We start from the raw sequence: 8185 nt of genomic DNA, 5'->3' as shown, positions 1-8185 counted from the left end.
AAGTAACAAGCATAGGAAGATAAAACAAGTGTAGCTTAAAAAATTTCAGCACATAGAGAGGTATTTTAGTAACATGAAAATTTCTACAACCATATTTTCCTCTCTCATAATAACTTTCAGTAGCATCATGAGCAAACTCAACAATATAACTATCACATAAAGCATTCTTATCATGAGTCTCATGCATAAAATTATTACTCTCCACATAAGCATAATCAATTTTATTAGTAATTGCGGGAGCAAATTCAACAAAGTAGCTATCATTATTATTCTCATCATCAAATGTAGGAGGCATATTGTATTCATAATCAAATTCACTCTCCATAGTAGGTGGAACCAAAAGACTACTATCATTATAATCATCATAAATAGGAGGTAAAGTATCATCAAAGAAAATTTTCTCCTCAATTCTTGGTGGACTAAAAAGATCATGCTCATCAAAACCAGCTTCCCCAAGCTTAGAATTTTCCATATCATTAGCAACAATGGTATTCAAAGTGTTCATACTAACATGTTCCATGGGTTTTTTAATTTTCGGATCAAACCATCCATGTCTTAACTCAGGAAATAGAATAAAAAGCTCATTGTTGTCCATTATGCCAAACTAGTGTAAACAAGAAACAAAAAGTTGCAATTGCAGGATCTAAAGGAAATAGCTTCGAGTACTTACAACGCCGGAAAATAGCTTAGTAGCCGAGATACGGAGTGTGAGTACCTTTTACCTTTCCTCCCCGGCAACGGCGCCAGAAAAGTGCTTGATGTCTACGTTCCCCCTCCTTTCCTGTAGACAGTGTTGGGCCTCCAAGAGCAGAGGTTTGTAGAACAGCAGCAAGTTTTCCCTTAAGTGGATCACCCAAGGTTTATCGAACTCAGGGAGGAAGAGGTCAAAGATATCCCTCTCATGCAACCCTGCAACCACAAAGCAAGAAGTCTCTTGTGTCCCCAACACACCTAATAGGTGCACTAGTTCGGCGAAGAGATAGTGAAATACAGGTGGTATGAATATATATGAGCAGTAGCAACGGTGCCAGAAAATAGCTTCTTTGGCGTGTAGTTGATGGTGGTAGTATTGCAGCTTAGTAACGCAAAGAAACGATAAACAAGCAGTAGTAACGCAGCAGTATTTAGGAACAAGGCCTAGGGATTACACTTTCACTAGTGGACACTCTCAACATTGATCACATAACAGAATAGATAAATGCATACTCTACACTTTTGTTGGATGATGAACACATTGCGTAGGATTACACGAACCCTCAATGCCGGAGTTAACAAGCTCCACAATAATGCTCATATTTAAGTAACCTTATAGTGTAAGATAGATCAACAGACTAAACCAAGTACTAACATAGCATGCACACTGTCACCTTCATGCATATGTAGGAGGAATAGATCACATCAATATTATCATAGCAATAGTTAACTTCGCAATCTACAAGAGATCATGATCATAGCATAAACCAAGTACTAACACGGTGCACACACTGTCACCTTTACACACGTGCAGGAGGAATAGAACTACTTTAATAACATTGCTAGAGTAGCACATAGATAGTAGTGATACAAACTCATATGAATCTCAATCATGTAAAGCAGCTCATGAGATTATTGTATTGAGGTACATGAGAGAGATGAACCACATAGCTACCGGTACAGCCCCGAGCCTCGATGGAGAACTACTCCCTCCTCATGGGAGCAGCAGCGGTGATGAAGATGGCGGTGGAGATGGCAGCGGTGTCGATGGAGGAGCCTTCCGGGGGCACTTCCCCGCTCCGGCAGCGTGCCGGAATAGAGACTCCTGTCCCCCAGATCTTGGCGTCGCGATGGCGGCGGCTCTGGAAGGTTTCTGTGGTTTTCGCCAAATGGTACTGCGTTTTTAGGTCGAAAGGGCTTTTATAGGCGAAGAGGCGGCGCAGGGGGGCACCTGGGGGCGCCACACCCTAGGCCGGCGCGGCCTAGGCCTGGCCCGCGCCGCCATGTGGTGTGGTGGCCCCCTGGCCCCTCTCCGACTCTTCTTCGGTGTTCTGGACGCTTCCGGGAAAAATAGGAGGTTTGGCGTTGATTTCGTCCAATTCCGAGAATATTGCCCGAACAGCCTTTCTGGAACCAAAAACAGCAGAAAACAGGAACTGGCACTGTGGCATCTTGTTAATAGGTTAGTTCCGGAAAATGCATGAAAATGATATAAAGTGTGAACAAAACATGTTGGTATTGTCATAAAACAAGCATGGAACATCGGAAATTATAGATACGTTGGAGACGTATCAGTGCACCATTTAATAGTATTATGAGGTACATAAATTCGATAAATACACAAAAGTCATTCTGATAAGTACAACAATTCAGTCAAAGAAGTACAACTATTTGAAGCAACCGAAGTATCCCTCAAAAAAAGTTCATCGCGAGAGAAGTAAAATTATTCGTTGCGGGAATAAATGAGCAGTACAATCATTAAGAATCGCCAGTACAATCGTTATAGTCTCGGCAGTGAACTCGTTAAGACCCGATCAGTACACATAATTATAGTCTTGACAGCACAACCATTGTAGTCTCCCACTATCTCCGCAGCCAATATCTCCGATCCGCTAGTGAAGCTAGGAAATGTGAACTAATCATTGTAGTTTGGGCAGTTCAAGCATTGTAATCCCGGCAGCACAACCATTTTGTCCTAGCAGTACAAGTTAATTTTCGCTATCCTTGATAGAATGGTAGGGGCACACAGTTCAACTATAACAGGCATGAAGTTCAACCATAACGGGTGGGAAATTCAATCTTGATAGGTGCGCAGGTCAACCTTGCAGGTAGGCGGTTCAAAATTTCGTAGGGCAATTCAACCTCATAGCTATGATATTTATTTTGGGAAGTACAACTATTAGATACAGTAAGTACACGTACCCTAAACATGGCAGTATGACTAAAAAGAGAAACGAACAAATGATTTATGAAGTAGAAGTGTTGTAGGACGGTGCAGCTCTTTTCTATCGGCACTACAAGTAAAAAGAAATTGATAGTCTGCAACTAACGGACCATGTGAAGTGCTAAAAACAATATTAAAATCAATAATAGGGAAGTACAAAATATGAGAGCGGAAAGTACAAGTATTGATGTTGGTAAGTACAATCTTTCAGTTTCGGAAGTTCAGAACCCCTCGTGAAAAAAGGAGGCAGTGCACCTACTTAATATAGGAAGTACAACAAAAATGGCTAAATCCTAATGTTGAAAAAAAAACAAAATAATACTGTCACGTGCATGGAAGTTTATATAATTGACGACGAGAAGTACAACCAGCCGACACCAGCAGTACACCCAGTTAATATAGGAAGTACAAGAAAACCGACAAAATCCAAATGTATAAAAAACTAAATAATCCCGTCATCTGCGAGGAAGTACGAACAGTGATTCTGAAAAGTGCAGGCGGAGACAACAGGAAGTACAAGCAGTAATTATATGAATGAAAAGTGTTCAAAGAAAATACTCCCACATAAGTTCACATAGCAAAAAAAAATTCCATCACCCGTAAGGAAGTTCATATACTTGATAATGAGAAGTACAACCATTCGACACGAGCAATACACCCACTTAATATAGGAAGTACAAGAAACCCGACAAAGTCCAAATGTAAAAAAAACAAAATAATCCTGTCATCTGCAAGGAAGTACGAGCAATTCTTCCGAGAAGTACAGGTGGAGACAACAGGAAGTACAAGCGATAATTACATGAAGAAAATACCCCCACATAGGTTCACATAGCAACGTTGTGAAGTTCAAATATTAAGATCCAGGAAGTGCAGAATCTCTTAAATAGAATATAGGGACAATCTAAAATTATCATTTCGAAGCACACATGCTAGTTTTTGTAAAACGCACTAGCATCAAAACATTTCTAGGAAGTACAACCACGAAGGCCAGGAAGTACAAGGACATGTCACGGGAAGTTCATATGCGCGTGGTTGTGCTGAGCATTTTGTGTGGTGAAAATTATAGCTCTATTTTACTGAATACTTTCATGAAACCGCACAAAGAAGTACAACCCTATTTCCCGATAAGTACAAGTTCACGTCGAGAGAAGTTCAACGCTCTGTTTTTACGGGGCGGGAATCTATTGTCCAAATCTCATCGATTTGATCACCAATCACTTCAATCATTGTCACCAAAAGCTTTATATGGTAGAGTATATGTCTAATTTCATTACCTACAACATTTACAACAAATAAATGGATCTAAGACATCAAATTCGAACAGTTATCCCACAAAATATACCGGAAACATGATTTCCAAACTTCTAAAATTAGTTTTAAACCGTTCGGATTTGGCAAAAATAGTAAATACAAAAAAATGCGCCATTTTGACAGCTTTCCAACCGTATATCATTTCGATTGTTTAAATACTCCGAATGGAAATCGCGGGGAAATCATTCGGTGCCCGTCACATAAAACGGGCGGACAGTAATTCGAGTTATTCTCTTAAACTGTAAGGAATTAGAGAAAATAATTCGAATAAGAAAGTTGCGCCTAGTCCATAGCTTTCCAACGCCATCTCATTTGCATCATTCCGACAAACGGTTGAAAAAATTCATCCAAATTACTGTCCGTTCGTTTTTTAGTACGTCCGAAATTCGGTAATTTCAAAATTGTTCAAAAACTGTAAGAATTTTGAAAAAACTTAAAACATGAAAAAGTTGCGAAATTTCATTATCTTTCCAACGGTATATCACTTGCATAGTTTCGATAAGCGATTCGAAAATCGAACTAAAAGTTCGTTTTCTGGCCAAATAGAAGTGTTTTCGTATTTTCAAAAGTAAATTTAAACCATGCAAAATCTGTGAAAAGTGTGAACATGAAAAAGTTGCGGTTTTTCATTATCTATCCAACGATATATTATTTGCATAGTTCCGACAAATGGTTGAGAAACTCGAGGTATAATCAGTACCTATGAAGAAAACGGGAAGTTCAGATAAGTTCGACAGAAAGTTGAACCCTGTTATCCGGGAAGTACAACCTTGTGTCCAGGAAAGTACAAGTCGGTGCTCAGAATATTATTCTGCAACCGGTTGCAGAATAGTGTTGGTATATATATATATATATATATATATATATATATATATATATATATATATATATATATATATATATATATATATATATCGACGCGGATTTTCTACCAAGGGTGGTAGCTATGCATAGGGTACCAGCCATTGGATAGAAGGAGTTATTGATTGTACTACTGACAAGATAAAAAACCCGGGAGCACTTTCAGTCTAAAAGGTTGTGCTCCGTGATTGCATACAGTCTAAAAGGTTGGAAAAACGTTGCCACAACTTTTACATACATGTTTTTAACATCATTTCACACATTGTTTCGGCAACGGTCAAGGCAACCGACCGTGTGCAATTTAGCTTTTTTTACACGTTTTGACACATTGCAACGGTGACGGTACCTAGTGCCATACCGTATGGAATTTGTCTTTTTTACTCTTTTCCACACATTTGAGATGGAACGGTCCGATTTAAGTAAAAACTACGTCGTAATTAAGGACAACCATTGTCGTTGATAAGTGGTCGTTCAATTAGCCGCGGTTTTTTTTTTCCAATTGACCTGTTATAGGTTAGCTCTTATATTTTATGTGGTTCAATTAGCCGCCGTTGTCATGTTGTCGTTTTTATTCTGAAATCACACATTGCAATGGCTACGGTGATCTGGCATTGCCAGCCAACTATCGGCTGTGTAAGCTGTTGAGAGCCGTAGTGCCAGGCATAGCCGAAGGCATATTGTTGTTTTGCTTCTGAAACAACAAATTGTTCACGGTAACGGGTAGGATGGCATGCTTGCAGGGCTATGCACCTATTCATTCAGTCTGCTGGTTAGTTTTAGTAGAACTGCAGCTGTAGTTTGGTTGTCGAATCATAGTGGAAAGCTCAAATCTGCTACGGCTCGTTGTGCGGCACCGTGTAATGACTGTTGTTTCGCTTCCTGAGCTCTCCGTTTCACGTCAAACCACACCATCGTGATGTGTTTTCCTGCAGCTGTGGCATGCTTGATCTTAAGTTTCATGGATGATAAAGCTCCTAATCACTAAGGTACCACGGACAGTAGTTCAAGAGAAATTGTACTATCAGCCTTGCAAGTTACATTTACATATAATACTATAATGGTAATTCTTTGGTAGAGATACTATTATGCGGGTTAACAATGAAATAACTTTCGAAGTAGCGGCAACAAATAGGTCCAAGAGCTTTTCGTTTTTTCATTGTGCCAACGGTTGAGGGCAACATTTACTGATGATTCATTATTGTCGGGTTAACAATGAAATAACTTTTGATGTTGCGGCTCCCCTCAGCGCGCCGGGCGCACATTGATCGGCTTCCCGACGGTGAAGCCGCCGTCCACCACGAGGTTATGGCCGGTGACGTACTTGGCCTCGTCGGACGCGAGGTAGCCGGCGGCTCTGGAGTCTGGCCACGTCCTCCGGCTCCAGAACGCCCCCTTGGAGCTTGCTCATGCCCCTCTCCACCATCCGCTTCAGGGTCTCGTCGCCGACACCCGGGTTCGCCCTCGCCAGCGACCGGACTAGGTGTGGCGTGATGATGTCGTGAGGTGAAATGGCGTTCATGCGCACGTCGGCGTGCGCCAGGTCCTTCGCGACCAGTCGCACCACCGTGGCCTTGGAGAGGCTGTAAGGGAGCACGGTGACCCCGCCAAGCATGCTCGTGGTGCTCCCCGTGCAGAGGATGCACCCGCTGCGGCGCGGCACCATGAGGCACATGGCGTGCTTGACGCCGGCCACCTTGGAGCGCGTGTTGGCCGCCATGACACGGTCGAAGTCGGCAAGGTCGAGCGCGGCCAGGGGTGCATGAGCCGAGGACCCGGAGGTGCCGGCGTTGCTGTATAGGATGTCGAGCTGGCCGTGGCGCTGCTGCAGCTGCAGCCACGGTGGATGGTTTGTAATCCAGCACACTGCCGGCTGCATGGACACGGCACAAATCAGTGAGACAAAATGCAAGAAAATATTAGATTGATGTGTGTGTGAAAGTAGCCGAAGATGAACCTTTGGCTGTGGCAAAGATGAACCCGATAGACTTGAGAGCGACGCGGGCGGGGTCATTGCCGTCATCGCCACTGCCGCCATGCCAGTCGAGCCGGGAGGAGAAGCAGGGGAGGTAGTCGAAGGGTGTGGCAGCAGCCATGCACTAGCCGAGCGTGTACAACAGCAGCAGCTCAAGAAATGCTTGGTGGGGTCATTTTGCTCAAGAAATCTTCGTCGATGCTCATTTCTGCGACATCCTCGGCCATGCTATCGCTGGGGCGGTTGCTCTAGCTTCTCAGAGACAAGCGGCGCCGATGAGCCAAGGAATGCATCTCTTAAATGGTTCATTATTGGAGTAGGTAATTGCAACACGGGCTGTCCTAAATAGATAATGCAGTGGAAATCGTTAGATGAGCGAGACTAAATGACTACTGTAATGGTTGCCGTATGCCCGTATGCGATCACCTCTGATCCGTGAAAAGCAAACAACCAAAACGAGACATTTGCTATGGCTGCGGTCAATTCCGGTCCGTGAGAAGAAACGAACCAAAATGACGCATTGCTACGGCTGCGGTTACTTCCAGTCCGTGGGAAGAAAATAACCAAAACGACGCATTGCTACGGCTGCGGTGTGGTACACAGGATTGAAAGAAAAGGTTGAGGCCATCGGATGCTATTCACACGTAGTCAACTGAGAAACTACCAACCGTGGCCGTCACTTGGTTGTTGTTTTAGAAAAAAAATTGCTACGGTCTTTAGGTACGATCCGCACGGTATGGTTGATGTTTTAGAATTTAACCGTCCAACGGATTCTTTTCGTATGGTACTAACCGTGCCCGTGGCTGGTTGTTATTTGGGTATTTTGAAGAGTTACGGTATGGTTAACTAACGGAGGTGCCTGTTCAAAAACGGATGCAAACCAAATGGTCTAACACCGTGTGCTCCTTATGTGCTCCCTATAGAAGATCTAATGGTTGGATGTATATGCATAGCTATATATATATATATATATATATTTCATGGAAATCTTAAGAGGGATTTAAACTTTTAATCTTGTGTAGTTAAGCAAAAAAAGACATAATTTACGTTAAAGCGCAAGCATCGATAGAACTTAGAGCTAAACATACTAATCTTGTGAGATTGGCCTTGGCTTTTGACTCAAA

The 8185-nt window shown here is 42.5% G+C and overlaps 1 pseudogene; it reads right to left on the bottom strand.

Annotated features, from left to right (window-relative positions):
• Positions 1 to 6331: 6331 nt before the first annotated feature.
• On the bottom strand, positions 6332 to 7005 carry LOC127348598 (short-chain dehydrogenase reductase 2a-like; annotated as a pseudogene).
• Positions 7006 to 8185: the final 1180 nt, after the last annotated feature.

The sequence above is a fragment of the Lolium perenne genome, chromosome 4 (assembly GCF_019359855.2).
Source record: "Lolium perenne isolate Kyuss_39 chromosome 4, Kyuss_2.0, whole genome shotgun sequence".
NCBI lineage: Eukaryota > Viridiplantae > Streptophyta > Magnoliopsida > Poales > Poaceae > Lolium > Lolium perenne.
This window is presented reverse-complemented; position numbering and strand designations above follow the sequence as displayed.